This window comes from Aphelocoma coerulescens, chromosome 2, assembly GCF_041296385.1.
Source record: "Aphelocoma coerulescens isolate FSJ_1873_10779 chromosome 2, UR_Acoe_1.0, whole genome shotgun sequence".
NCBI classification, from domain to species: domain Eukaryota; kingdom Metazoa; phylum Chordata; class Aves; order Passeriformes; family Corvidae; genus Aphelocoma; species Aphelocoma coerulescens.
Window position 1 is genome coordinate 51,109,966 of NC_091015.1, and position 14,811 is coordinate 51,124,776.

Consider the following 14,811-nt stretch of genomic DNA (forward strand, 5'->3'; position numbering starts at 1 on the left):
GCACAGCAAAGGCGTTTCCTGGTGGCTCCCTGCTAATAACTGCACCGAGCCACAGCCTGGTCACCAAACCACGACTGCACGAGGGCAGCCGAGCTCTCCTCATCCCAAACACGCAGCGCTCAAGCTTTACCTTGGCATCCCCCCTCCCGGGTGACAGCAAGATGTGCTGTGTCGGTGCGGAAGCCTGATTGCTCATTCCCCTCGCGCAGTCCCTAGAAGAGGTGGGTGCTCTGGGGCGCTCCCTTGCCCGGGGAACAGGCGGCACCGCTGTTCTGGAACCTTCCTGCGCATGCTAGCCCAGTGCCTGCATCCCAAAATCTGCCTGGCAAAAGCGCGCTCCTGGAGAGCGGCTGCTCCTCCCGACACATCAGCAATCAGAAGAGGGCTTTTTCATATACTGTATTTCCCAACGAAACCTTAAAGTAATTAATTGTGCTTTTGCTTGCTCCTCGTGAGCTACGTAGTGGCTAGAATGTGATGCCCGCTAAGTTTGGAGGGATTTTAACTAAAAAAACCCACAAAACCCCAAACCCAACTGAGACCAGAAACGCACACCCCAACAACGGAGGTGCAGCAGTGCCCTTTTCCCTGCAGCTGCTCTCAGGGACGCAGGTCCTGCCACCCCTCGCCGTACAGCCCCGACTGCGCCGTGCCCGCAGCAGCCTCCGCATCGCCCCGCACCGCACGGCAGCTGGCCGAGGCAGGGCCACGCGCGGCTCCTCCGCGCCAGCCCGCGCAGCGGTGCGAGAAGGGCAGGTGGCCAAGGCGAGCCCCCCACGCGAACATCCTCACCGGGCGGCGGCGGCGCGGCAGCCCGGCCCCCGGGATCGGGGCTTTGTTAATACCACTTCCCATCCTAAGGAGTTCTAGAAACTTTCCGGGAAGCGCCCGGGGCATGCAGGGGCTCTGCCCCCGGGCTGCCGTAGTGCAGGTGCCCGGCCCCGGCCGAGCATCCGCCCGCACCGGCACCGCGACCCCCGGGCGGGCAGGACGAGACGAGACGCTCCCCTCCGCATCCCGGCCGGCCGGACCGCCGCAGGTCCGCGGGGCTGCACCCCCGGGCGGCTACCGCCGGCCTCCCGAAGCCCGCACCCCCGCTGCCGCCCACGCCCCCGGCCCCCCGAGCCCCGCAACAGGTACGACCCGGGCGAGTCCCCCGCGGCCGCCGCCCCCCGGCATCTTCCCACGGCGGCGGCGGCGCCGGTTCCCCGCCCCCCACGGGGAGGGGAGGGGATGGGATGGGGGGGCCGGAGCCCCGCTCCCGCCGCCCGCGCACTCACCCCGCAGCAGCCCCGGCTCGGCACGGCTCGCCCACCTGCCGGGGCCCGGCCCGGCGCGGCGGCGGCGGCGGCTCGCAGCCTCCCGTACTGCAGGAGGCAGGCAGGGGCGGGGGCGGCGGGGCCGTATATACCGGGCACCCCCGCCCCCGTTCGCGGGGAGGGGGGGACGGACGGTGCGGGGGGCGGTGCGGTGAGCGCGCGCGCGCGGCGACGATCAGGTGACGGGGCAGCCCCCGACACTGCGGAGCCGGGCGGGACCCGCCGGGCGGCGGCCGCGGGGGGCGGCGGGGGGAGCACCGCGCCACGCCACGCCACGCCACACCGCGAGCGGGACGTGCGGAGCTCTGGAATGCCGCGGGAAGGGGCCCGGGGCGGATCGGGAGCGGCTCCGTCCTGGAGCGCCGGGTCCCTGACACCCCCTTCCCCATCCCCGTCCATCCCGACGCGCGCCCGGCCGGCGGGGGACTCCGTGCAGCATCCGCCGGCCCGCACCGTCGGAGGTGCCGCTCCCGCGGGGGCCCTGCCCTGCCCCGCCTCCCCCCGGGGTCGGTACCGATCGCTGGGTAGCGCCTCCGCAGTGAGTTCTCCGGTGGCCGGAGGTACCCGCGGCTCGGGCGAGCGGCGGGAATAGAAACCAGCGTGCCCAGGCCGTTCTGAAGTGGGCAGAGGGGTTGTGCGGGGGGGGCACGGCGGGAGGAGCCGCCTGTGCCCCCGCACCGCGCGCTCTGCTGGCGTGAGGACAGTGGCTGCGGTCCACGCCTATGGTGGGATGAGTTTCATTAAACACACTGACCCCGGGATTTTCTCTACTGAAAAAGCAGGATCAAGAGGGCTGCACATTCTCATTGAAAGGGACTCTCAGCCTGCAGTAAGGGTGAGCTGACAGCTCGCTTTTACAGCGCGATGCTGGTGAACCTCCGCTTCCGAAGATTAGTGTTTGGTGCAGCCTCCTGCGGGGGAACACCCGCCCTGCCAGGGTCCTTGTCTCCTGCCTGCTGCCCACGCGGAGTGCTGGAGAAGCAGCAGGCTTGGCTGACACGTGACCCCCACTGCTCCCCACCTCTGAAATCTGGTGCCTGAGAACACTGAGTTGCTTAATTCAGGCTCCTGACCCCTCTTCTGGGCAACGGGGCTGCTGCTCTTTAATGTAGCATCTCACCACCCCACCCCACTGGAGAATACACCTCCACATTCCACCTTGCTGTGTCTGTGCCTGCATCCTGGTTTTCTGTCAGATGAGACTTTTGGACAAACAAGAACTGTGATGAACTTCTGGGAGCACCCACCTGCATCAGCAGGGCACTGAGGCACATACCAGGGCTCAGTCAGCAGCTGTGGGCTGAGTGGCACGTTCACAACCCTCTGCTTCCAGAGGAAATTTTGTGTTTAAAACATAAAAAACCCCATGACTTCCTAACTGCACTCCCCCCTCCAAAAACCCCCCAAACACCAAACTCATCCAAACACCCCATTTGATCCTGTTTGCCAGACCATCCAGCAGATGCCCCTACCCTGCCAACATTTTGTCCTAGGTTTTTTTGGGTCCACGGAGGTTGGGGGCAGGGGACAAATCCCGAGTGAAGCTCCAGAGCTGCATTTGCCTGTTCCATTCCCAGTGCCCCTGACCTGTACCCTCCCCGTTGTGCTGGTTCCTCTTGCCTGTCTGCACCGCACAGCAGGGTTAGTGGGCAAGCCCCCACCCTGGGCAGGCACACCCCAGCCCCTCTGCTGCCATTTCCATGTCTCTGCAATTACTATTAGCTGTAGAGATTTATGTGCTCCCCATCTTTGCAGGGTTTGGTTGCCATGTGGCTCCTCCCTGCAAATGGCACCTTTTTAGGTAGTTCTCGTGGGGGGAAGTGCACTGGTGCAGAGCTGCCGCTCCTCTGTAGGCATATATACTCCTTGGGATCAGGGCCCTTTTGGTGGCATATGTCTAGACTGATGTGTATTTTTCAGATCAAATCCTTAAATCAAAATGTGTTTATTTCCATGAATGTTTTAAGTTTTCACAGAAATATTTTCTTAGTATGTGTATTTTATTATTATTCATTTCATTACTGCAACCTTTGTTGCAGTCTCTACTCATTTGTGTCGTCTCTGACAGAGAGGAAGCAGAGGTATGTGCTGGGTTGCACCTTTTTTCCCTCATGGAATAGGTATCCTTCACATTAGTGCATTAGCATCTTTTTCTCCCAGAAAACTCTTAAAGCTTTAACCTTGCAGCTTACTGCCATGTAATCATAAAGCTGTGTTTTTCCTGCTAGAAATTTCTCATAGGAATTTGTCTCTCTGACATGATCTACTTACTGTTTTTTCCTTGTCAAGTGCAGGCTTGTTTTTCAATAAAAATAAAAGCTAAGAGCTAATTCTGAAATCCTTAGTCAGACAAAGCTTGCACTGAAATCAAGGGGAGTCTTGTCTTGGTGTAAAGATTGCAGGTTGAGGATCAAAATCATTATAATAAAACATTGTCGCAGGAGCAACATCTCCCACTTCAAAAATAAACATCTTTGCTCCAGTTAGCTATTTATGTAGCTGCAGGAGACTATTGATTTAGGAAAGCTTTCTGGTGCACAGATGCTCTAAACCCTTAGCACTACTAAGAAGCAGCAAAGCTCAGGAGGAGCAGGTTACAAAAGAAGTATAATATAAACCTCTGCTCTCTTCTGCTCCTGGCAGTAGTCAGGTAAAGCCTCTGGCTCACCGTCAACTGAGACACCCCTTTGCCAGCTCTTTGCCCCTTCCCATGCCCAGGTGTTCCCAGCCAGGTTGCACAGCCAGTAGAATTAAACATTTGCCCGTGGTGGGGACATGGGACTTCAGAGCCTGGCAAAGGCACTGAAGAGCAAGGGCTGCATCCCTGCTTGAGTGTAATACACCTGTAGCTTCTCCCTCCTTACCTAAGAGATTCTTAGGTAAGATTACAAGATTACAAGAGATTACAAGAGGTTTTGGTAATTGTTTCAAAATAAGATCCAATCTACTAATACATCACTAGCACAGACCAAGAGGCGGGGTGGGCAGAGAGAGAGGGGGAAGGCATGCTTAAGCAGCCTGAGTCAAACAGAGAATTTGTCATCACATTTGTATAGATTTCCCAAATTTCTGTGGCAATCTTTCCATTATACTTACGATAGAAGAATACTTTCAGAGTTACTTTTGAATACATTAGGTTACATTACATAAGACAGAAAATTGAGTCTTTAAACAGTGCTATGAAGTGTTTCCAATGAGTCCAACTCTATTGCCAATGAATAGCAAAGCTGCAAATAGCAGAAGGAATTGATTACTTTTGAGTCTTGCAACTTACAGTACATAAAATTGCTTTTAAGGTACATTTCTAGGAATTAGGCTGGTGACTTAAGTGGGAAAAGAGTTGGGCTTAAAAAGTGTTAAAATTATTTTTGTGGGAGAAGTTGGAGTCTTTCTCACTGCTTCTGCCAAAGACTTTTCCTCAACAGGTGTGTAAAGAATTAAATGCTTTGTTAAGTAATGGCCACAAAGAACCAACCTTTTTGGCCCCTCCCCAGAAGACATTGCTACTCTAACAAGAAATAGATAAACTTGAGTCCACAAGTAAATTTTTATCTTAAGGGAAGGCAAGTATGGTATTTCCGCACTAATGCAAACAGATGTTAACAGAAAAGAAGCTGAAACAACGAATCACTCAGAGAAAATCTAAGTTGCTCAGCCTTTAATCTATTTAACATAAATAACTTCCATAACTATGCTGAATAGGGCAGTTGATCAGAAGTCCTAGTATGGAGGCTTGGAAGTCATGGTATGAAATCTATTCATTTTACGTCCCACATCTCAAAAAATGGCAATATCCGTGTCTGATGTTCTGAGAAATGCCAATACCACATAATTCCATTTAGTGGCCCATTTACGTAGAGCCTAGCTCTCTGCTGAAGTGAAAACACTGTTTCGGCATAGATGGAGTATACAAAAGTAAGTTGCATGCACTGGATCAGCATTTAACATCCTTTTGGGGGCAGGCAGATGTGGCAGCTCAGCCATCAGGCAACCCTCACAACATGTTCAGAGCTGCCTTCTGATTACCCAGACACTTCAAGCTCCTCTCCTAAAAGCAGCAGGTGAACTCTGATTTATTTGCAGTACACGAGAACAGGATAAGTGCTGTATTACCCCAGTCAGAAGCTGGCAAACCCCATTTACCCATTATAGTCCTGTGGACTCTTGTGTCTGCGTAGCAGAGCTTGACTCAAAAAGCCTTACAAAGATGAGCGGTGAGCTTGTCGTTGTGTTGGGGGCACACTTTGTAGATTTGGTTTTATTCTTGTGTGGAGGCCGGTGGGCCTGCTGGACAAGGAACAAAAGGAGTCCTATGGTGGGGCAAGTCCTAGGTTCCTTTCCAGCTTATGGTGACTGAAAAGCTTCCCCCAGAATGCTCTGTTCTGTCCTGTTAATGTACCCCAGTTCTGCTCCCCTGGTAGGCTCCGTTGGCTGCTCCACCCGTTGTTACCTTATACGCCCTCAGCTCCTCTATTGGTTCCTTTACCCTGGCCCCGCCTTTATACCGCCCCTTGCCCTCAGATCATTGTTCTGATGCTCTCTCCGCTCCCCTACATAACCCTAGACCCCCCCACTGTTCTGCCCCTGCTTCTCTGTAACCATGCATGAGTGGGGATGCATTAAATCTCTCCCGTAGAACCCCATGTGAAGACCCTTCCTGCTCATTCAGCGTCGGACTGTCTGTGCCAGCTATCCAGTGTTGTGTGTGCAAGTGTGGTGGCTGCACCGAGAGGCTTCCTCCTGGAGACGCCTTTTGGGAAGGTTGCAGCACTGTACCATCCAAAACTGCCGCGACATTCTTCCCCTGAGCTGCGGGTACCATTGCCTTGCTCTCCTGTCAGCCACCAGCCCTTTTCCCCGCAATAGGGATACAATATTTACTTGCTCTGCCACGTCTATTTAGGACTTAGACACTGGTGACCACAAAATAATCATACACAAAATGGGGCCCTGAACTTAGCTGAGAGATCAAGGCATAGCAAAAATGATTTGCCCATCTAGTACCTACATTGGGCCACATTCTTGTAGTAATAGCAGTGCTAAAAGCAGCAGACTGCAGCTCAGACCTTCAGAGGCTTGCCAGTTTCCCACGGGGTTTGGGGAAGAGATAGCCCTCTCCTTCCCTCCCTCTACTCCAGAAAGGAGTTTTTTTGGACCCTCTTGCAGCAGATGTGGGTCTGGCAACCCTTGATGGAACAGGACCTAGGAAACCCTGGGAGAGATTTCTACATATGGCTACAAAGCTGCAGAGTGGCCCAGGGGACATCCCTTGTCGTGTCCTTAGTCCTCCATCAGGGAATGATGCAGCTGGGCCATTGTCCATAGAAAAGAGCCTGCAAAAAATTAGTTTATTGTTACTGTAGGGTATCTGAGTTGAATTGACTGAATCTAAGGAGTTGATTCTCATCATTTCCAAGGGGTCTGCCCGTTCATTTAACAGTAGAAAATGACCAGGGAGGGACCACAACAGCCACCATCACCTTGTAACCTTTCAACCTTGTAAAACTTTGGTTTAACACATAGACTGCCTCTGTTGCTTTTCCATACGTTGCAATGTTTGTAGGAAAGAGTCCTTTGTATGCCACCTGCCCTCCAAAATGCAAATCCCCCACTTAAAATGAGAGCAGTGGGCAGCCTGCAGACTACAGGTGACATAAACCGGAGCTCATGATATCATAAAATGGAACACAAGCTGCAATGTTTGCATTTAAATTGAGCTGTCTGAACAAATGCTTTGGAATTGTTCATAAACAAGGGGTTCCAGTAAAAATGTGACTAATGCCATTAGTCATCAGAAGTGGACCTTCCGCATTGCCACAGCCACCAGTGGCAGAGTTCCTGCTGCCTTCAGCAGGAGTGGGTTATGTTTCTCGGAGATTTAGTGCCCTCACCTAGCATGTCAAAACCGTCAAGGTCCACAGTATGTGAAATGTTATGCTTAATAGCAGAAGAAAAGACTGTTTAGGAACACGAGGAAGCTGATGTGAAAGGGGCAATAAAAGAGTGCATTAAATGATGATGCCTCTTTTGAAAGGAAATTCACAGGCATCTGGGGCCATTACCTTTCATATCCCAGCAATCAGGAAATTAACCTTTAACCCTTCTCTGTTGACCTCCTCTCCTTTCTCTTTTTCTGTCATTCATTCTTTTTTCCTAATGACTGGAGAAGATAGATACAGTCTATGATTTATGCTTCTGAAGGCTACAGTCTGCCTCCTTCCTATACCTTCCCAAGTGCTTCAATGTCTGTGTTCACTCAACTCTAGAAAGAGTCAAAGCTTCACTCAGATTTATTTTCGTGTCATACTTTCCAACACCTGATTTGTTTATGCTTCATTTATTCCAAACCCCATGTTACCTAATTACCCCTGACCTAGATGTAAATCTTACTCCCATCTTTGCTGTTACCTGGAGGCAGGCAAAGCACTGGAGGTGTTGGGAGCCCTCTGCTTCAAGGAGAGGTTGGGCCCTTGGGAGCTGCACAGCGTGATGCTGCACAGGGGGTACATAGAAATACACCACGACTCTGTTACAAAACCAAAATCAGGAATAAGAGCCACCTTTAATATCTCATCCTGAGGGAGAGGAACGAAGGAGTAAATGACTGTTTCACCTTCTGATTCCAGGGAGATCTGGCAGATACAGCATCAGATAATAGGTTTCAGAAAAAGTGTGATAACATCACTTCTAAGAACAGAAATGGTGACTATAATGCCAACAAACACTGGTGGCAACTCTTCAGGGCCATGATGACTGCACACAAAATCTCTGAAATACTGTGAGTTAGCAATATTAGCTTTATCAGGAAAAGAACTAGGAGAGCAAAACATGGCCTCTTGTCACAGAAAATGGAAATTCTGTCTGAGTAAGGTCTGAGCAGCCTTTGCCTGCAGAGCAGCTGAAAGTCCTGAGTCATCACGCTGAATTGTAAGCTGCCAGCTGCAAATCCAGCACTGAATTCCCACCTATGTTCACTGCATGTATTGGAAAAGAAATTTTGCTGACATAGCTGTACTTCACTGCATGCCAAAATACGAGTTTCTCCTATGTTTTTGTTTTCTTTGGAGGTTTCCCCTCCCTGCCTTGGGTTGTGCCTCTTACCAAGAGCTAAGACCGGCATAACTAGTCCTCAGACCATCGCACTCAGACACGTGGTGACTTGGTTCTTGCCTACCCACCTGGTTTTTCAACTTTTTAACCTGAAGAAACCAAAGATCCTTCCCTTTAAGCCTTGCTGGGTCACACTGGTACTGTTCAGCATGTCTGGAGTCACCCAGAAGCTGTGTGCTGATTTAGCCTTGAGTGATGGCTTTTCCTTCAGAGCCAGCTAAGTTCTTGCCCAGAGAAATGAAGACTGTGTGGGCACCACCTGCAGTTCCTGATGACTGGCCCAGCTTTGCAGAGAAGATATATTGGGAAGAGGTGATTTTTTCAGGTTATTGAATAGGGGTGTGCTCTGCATGGTGGAGGGTAGGAGCCTGCTTCCCCACCAGAGCTGCACCATCACTGCTTGTCTCCTGCTCTTGTGCAGACCCTGCCAGCTCACAAGGCACCATTCAATTTATTTCCTCTGGGCCCTGTCAGAGGATTTGCTGCTATTTGCAGAGAGCTGCTCTGAAGCTTCTGGGGAGGTGTAGTTTTCTCTGGTGTATTTGCCAGCCACTCGAGGCGACTGTCTCCTCCCCTGGCTGTGGCAGCCCCAGCACACTTTGCTTTTTGGTGGGTGCTCTCATCCATCCGGGAACTGCAGCAGTGGCACATATGCATGGGACAAAAGGGTGCCTCCTGCTCTGTCTGGGACCAGGAGTGCTCAAGGGACAACATGTCAAGAAGCTGGTAATAGAAATAAATGAAGGCAAACCCCGCTCCTATTGTCCACAGAGGCTATTTTTGGTGCAACTATTTTAAGGGTTGTTCTCCTGGCATTCCACATCCTGACATTTCAGCACATTTGCCTCACCTACTGTCTGCATTACTGGGTTTTCAGCTACAGATCATCCCTATCAAGTCACTGCAGTGATTTTTTTATGCCCTATCTGTGTTGTACACACAGTGTCATCAGCACCTTTCATTTATAAAACAATAACTCCAGGAATAAAAGGGGCGTATCCACTCTCCCCCTGCCCCCAGCACTTACAAGCCTCAGCATCATTTTAATATTCAATGTATGATGCCTTAGTTGGGCAAAACACACTTTGTGCAGGAGCTGTTTAATAAAATAAAAACATGCTCCAAAGTGACCCACATGACAAGGGTAATTTAGTATGCTGCTCTTTGTGCTTTCTGTCTTACTTCTGCTGTTTACAGATTTTTTTTTTCTCATCTGTTTGCACAGGGAATAGATGCTGATGTTGTCCTTTTAATGAATAAATCTCTTTTTAGTATGTTGGCCAGCACAATAAAAAAATTATCAAACAAATTAGAGCCTGAACCTGCAACCTTTTCTGATGAAAAGAAAACCTGCTTGTGGGCCAGCTCCCTGGCTTACAAGGGGCTTTTTCTGGAGGAAGAGCTGCTCGCGTGAGCTACATGTACAAGGTCTCAGAATTTTTGTGCTGCAGAGCTTGACTGTCAGCCAAAGCTGGAGGCGGCTCAGCAAAGGGAATAAAGGTGGTTGTCAAAGACGAGTCTCAATTTCCTCTTCCTCTGCCACCTGCTGCGTTGGAAGGACCAAAGGTTGCTGTAATTTATACCATGGCTTAAAGTCTTGGTGGCATGGTTTGCCTCCAAAGCAAGAATTATGTCTGTGGCAGCTTTTCCAGCAGGAGAAATTTTTAATGGTGCCTCCAAAATGACATAGATTGCAAAGTAGATTGATGGGAAGAAGTCCCCACAAAGGCTGTTAAATATGAAGGCAGCAGCTGAGCCTCAGGTACCCTCTGAGCTGTCAGTGTCTGGAGGCTGTGTCTAAAGGAGAGGCACTTCCCGATATTGCTCTTCTGCCATTAGCCATGGGGATCTCCTCCTGACCTGTTGTGTCTGTCCTTTTGTTTGGAGCTAACACCAGTGATTCCCAGCTCCAAGTTACAGTATTTTCACTTGGCTACATCCCAGAAAGCAAATGGTGAAGAATGGTCAGGTCATGGTATATATTGCCCCAACTGCTGTACATGAAGCTTCCCTCTTCCCTTCTGCTTCCAGTGGGAGAGGACTTGTACCCATCCTTGTGCAGGTGTTGAGGGACCAGCACAATGCAAATGCTTATGGCCTGCATCCTCACCAGCTCAGCTGGAAGTGGATGTCCTGGCCAGAGAAGTTTGCCTGGCTCAGAAATGCCACCCAGCTTCAGCCAAGGGGATTTCGTGTATAGATCAGGAGGTTGTACAGGACAACACCTGAGAGGCAGCAGAGCTCTGCAGCTGAGGTTGTCCCCAGCACATGCCAGCTGCCCAGGCAGTGCAAGGGTCCCCAGGTGAGCTTTCAGGATGAGCAAAGCATCTTTTCCTGCACAAGAGAGATGCTTTTTCTGGGGTTTCAGCCCAGAGAGCATCCATGCGTTGTCCGCTGCCTTGTGCCCCCCACTGTGGCACACTTTTTGCCAGGTTCCTCATCTGCATGGTGAAGAACAGCTTCATCTTTCTCAGCCTTTCAAAAGAGGGAAGTTGTGTTCCCAGGGGCAATTCCCAGTTCACAGAGTTGTGGACACTGATTTCCCAGAGCTGGAAATAACAGGACAGGAAGTGTGTGTACAAAGAACTATTTTTATCAATGGATGAATTGTAGTAGGTGCAATAATAAAAAATTAAAACCTAGTATGACTAAACCAGGCTCTCAGCAGCCCTGGCTCCCACTGTGCTGAAAATGGTATCAGTCTAAGTCTTTTATGAGCTGAAACCTATCAGGTAGTCAAAACTCTGCTTGGTGTCTTCTCTTGCTCCAGCAAGAATAATCAATAAGGCCTTTGTGTTGTGCCTGGCAAGGAAACGACAAAAACAACTGCATCTTCAGCCAAGAAAAGCCCTGCAAGGGTAAAGATGATAGGATTTCAACTAAGCAGCAGAAATGCACTTTGGTATGAATAACTTTATAGACTAACATGCCAATGCACGCAGGAAACGTGGTGCTGCCAGCTAGTGTTGGTTGAGTGTATCCAACAGCAGCCAGCAGCCTGTGGACACCAGTTTTAACACATGTTGGTGGTTAGGAGACCAAGCAAATGCCAGCAAAATCCTATGAAATAATGCTAGTTTTACAGAAGCAGATATGCAGGGTGGATTATTTAGTAGAAAAAGAAAGGAAATAAAATCCAGAAGGCAATAATTCAAACAGTGACAGCTGACTGGACGCATGTCAAAAGGGGAGGCTAATTGAAGAGACATTTCTGCAAATACCCGAAATGCAAACAAAAGCAAGAATCTCCCACCTTCTGCAGTACTGCCAAAGGTCTTCAGGCACAGAAGTAAGTCCCGGAGTAGAGTCATCAGAGCTCCCCTGTAAAAGAAATAAGCAGGCCCCCAGATCTGACCTACCATCCAGAAAAATCTGTCTTCCTCCTCTGAGGGGGCAATCAGGGCCCCTAAGAGCATGAAATAGGTTAGTCTTGGTGGTTGTGTCCAAAGCCAGAAGGCTACTTTCATTTCTTCTTGCTTCCTCTGCCCCTCGGTGTAGCACATTTAATCTCTGTATGAAGCACAGGATGTTCATGTTTGCCTGAAGCACATGTTTCAGAAAGACTTTAATAATTCATTGAAATAATTAAGGGTGAGGAAATCCATAACTTTCTGTGGCAGTTTGCTCCCACTGCCCATCAACCCTAGTGCTAAAAATGTGTGCCATATTTCCAGTTAAACAGGTCTGATCTCACCATCCAGTCTTTCATATTTGCTGTCCTTTTCCTCCATGAGGTTAAAAGAGCTCTTTTATGCCCAATAGTTTTCCTCCCTGAGAGAGGAAGAAGCTACTGCCTATCAAATCATTCCTCAGTCATCTTTCTGGTGAGGTAGACAGATTGAACTCCCAGCCTTCCAGCAGAGAATCGCCCTCAGGTTGTCCAGTTGGTTTGGAGCTCTCTTCCTTATATGTTTGCTGACTTTTTCCAAATACTTCTGGGAACACGGATGTCAGAATTACACTCGCTATTCCCAATTTAGTTTCATCAGTGCTGCATACAGATGTGCTTAGTTGTTTTGTTGTTTGTTTTTCTTAATAAATAGCTGTTTAATCCTTGGCCATTGGGGTCCCTGGGTTCCTCTGAAGGACCCATCCCAGACTGCAGATATTTTTTCTAGATGCAACAGGCATTTGCTGCTTCTGGTGTGTTGTACGTTACAGAAAAGGACCCTCCAGTGCAAGCCATCTGAACTGTCCCATGTGTACCCACATGTTATTTGTCCCTCTGAGCATTTTAGAATCATTGGTGAAGTGTGGTGTACACAAGGGCAGCTGGGGGAAGGTGGCTGGGGTGGTACACTCAGAGCAGGACTTCAACAAAAGAGAGTCACAAAGATTAAGTGTGCCTCTGGCTGATCCCACAATCAAGGGATCCCAAGTATCCCAAGAGGCTTTTGTTCAGTTTAGCTGTGGTCAGTGCCTCTGCAGCCAAAATCTGTCAAATAGCCTGAGGCACTTTGTGAAAGAAAGATGGGATTGCAGGTTACTTTTGGCTTGCTGTCTGGTTTTGATCTGCCTGCATCCGTACTCTGCCCTGATCAGCTAGGAGGCTGAGCAGTTTGGATAAAAGAGCACTTAATAGGAATAACCCTTCTGCTCAGGTGATGGCTCTCTGAAACCAGGATAAGTGTGTGTAGGCCTCACTGTGAGCCTCTGCTCAGCTGTCCCATACTTACCAGAGGCTGTGTCAGCCCTGTCACTCATGTGATCTCACTGCGCCTCACCCTGCACTGCTTGTCCCCAAAGCCACCACGTCTTTTTCAGGATACAGATCCCTCCTCCTCCAATTTTGGAGTTGGCTTGACCATTCTTTGCTGAGGGTCCCATTCAGTCAGTTGTCCTGGCACTTGCTTAATCTTGGTCTTTTTTTTTTTAGTGTCTGTTACATTATGAAAGCAAAGGGATTCTAGGGGCATAGATTAACAGCTTTTATTGATTCCCTTTCTCCTACACACAAGACTAACCAGCATACATGAAGAGCAGGAATAGCCAGAGGGAAACTGAGCACAGAGAGCATTGCACCATGTCCACATCACCCAGGGAAGGATCTCTTTGAACAAACATGGTTTCCCAGAAATCTAGAGGGACTTTGCAGGACTTGTGAAATCAGAGACATCTGGGTCTCAGGGAAAAAAATTGGTAGTGTGGTTTGGGATCAGACCTGGGAAGCACAGCTCTTGTCAAGGAAAGAGGGATAGTTTCCTTTGTGGATGACCACAAGAGATAATGAGGGAACAAGTTTTGAGAAATTTTGTGCTGAGTTTTTTGAATTTCAGTAATTTACACCAAGACATTTCTTCCAGCATCCAGGAGACAACTTTTGTGAATATATTTGTGATTACATGATCAGTGAAGGCTGTACATGAAGCAAAATCTTTGGCAGTGTTGTTAGAGATAATGGCATTAGGGAGAAATTCCAAGCAGGGATAATTACTCAGTGTTTAGTAGGCCTGGTTATGCAAGCTGCCAAAAAAGTAGTGAATGTGAATACCTCCAAGGAAGGACTTTTCTTAATGATGATTTTGTTTTATCACCATCATGCATTTGTTTGCTTGCAAAGGTTGTATGTGTGCTGTTTATTTCCCGCAATTGATGTACAAAAGGAATAAATAAAGCCTGGTGAGCTGAAGTGAGGAAAGATGGGCAAGTCAATAAATCACAGAGTCATTAAGAGCAGGGAGCAGATTTTTTATTGCATTGTGAAATGCACAGGAAGCTGCTGAACCCTCCTGCACACAGGCATGAGTCCAGTCACATGCATATTAAGAGATGAGCCATTGCATTTTGAAGATTAATATTTAGTGAGCAGGCATCATAAAAGAAGACATTACGGGAGTCAAAATTAGAGGCTGTGAAGACGTAATTGCTTGCTGTGACCACAGACTTCACAGTGGAGTTGATTCCACAGGCAGTGCAGTTTGTTGTCTCATTCATTGTTGGGCCATGGTGTTGTGGAGCTGTGGAGGAGCAGGACAGTGCTGTAGGGCAGCCTTGGTCACTTCCCTTGCTTTGGCTGAGTGAGACAAGGTGATGGAGAAGAGGGCCAGAGGAGTCTTCACCCCCACCTCCAGAAAAAAAGAGTCCTTCACTTCCCAGAGTCCGTACCAGATGGATTAAAGTAGGGGAAGTAAACAAGAAACAGAGTCTTCTCCCTTCTTCCCCAAACCCCCTGCCAAGGACTACAGCAGAGCGAAGGAGGAAGGCCAGTGGGAAGTGGTGGTGCCCATCCTCAGACTGTTTAGCAGATAGGTGGGGTATCATGTCTGGTGGAGGTGTCCACCAGGTGCAGCAACAACGCAGCCTGTAGAGCACCTGGGTGCTCAAAAGAAACTGGTGCTGTGCAGCTTGTTAGGAGGGAATCAGAAGTAACAGCCAAGAGGGT

At 49.5% G+C, this 14,811-nt stretch overlaps 1 protein-coding gene and 1 long non-coding RNA gene across 2 annotated transcripts in view; both read right to left on the minus strand.

The window, feature by feature from the left end:
• LOC138105728 (uncharacterized) overlaps window positions 1–1,365 on the minus strand; it is a 62,601-nt gene extending 61,236 nt beyond the window's left edge. Inside the window, exon 1 of the long non-coding RNA XR_011148646.1 lies at window positions 1,281–1,365. This is a non-coding gene — a long non-coding RNA (uncharacterized lncRNA). The remainder of the gene's footprint in view (window positions 1–1,280) is intronic.
• The window catches only part of TOPAZ1 (testis and ovary specific TOPAZ 1), a 339,264-nt gene that overhangs the window by 142,356 nt on the left and 182,097 nt on the right, over window positions 1–14,811 (minus strand). The window lies entirely within an intron of this gene.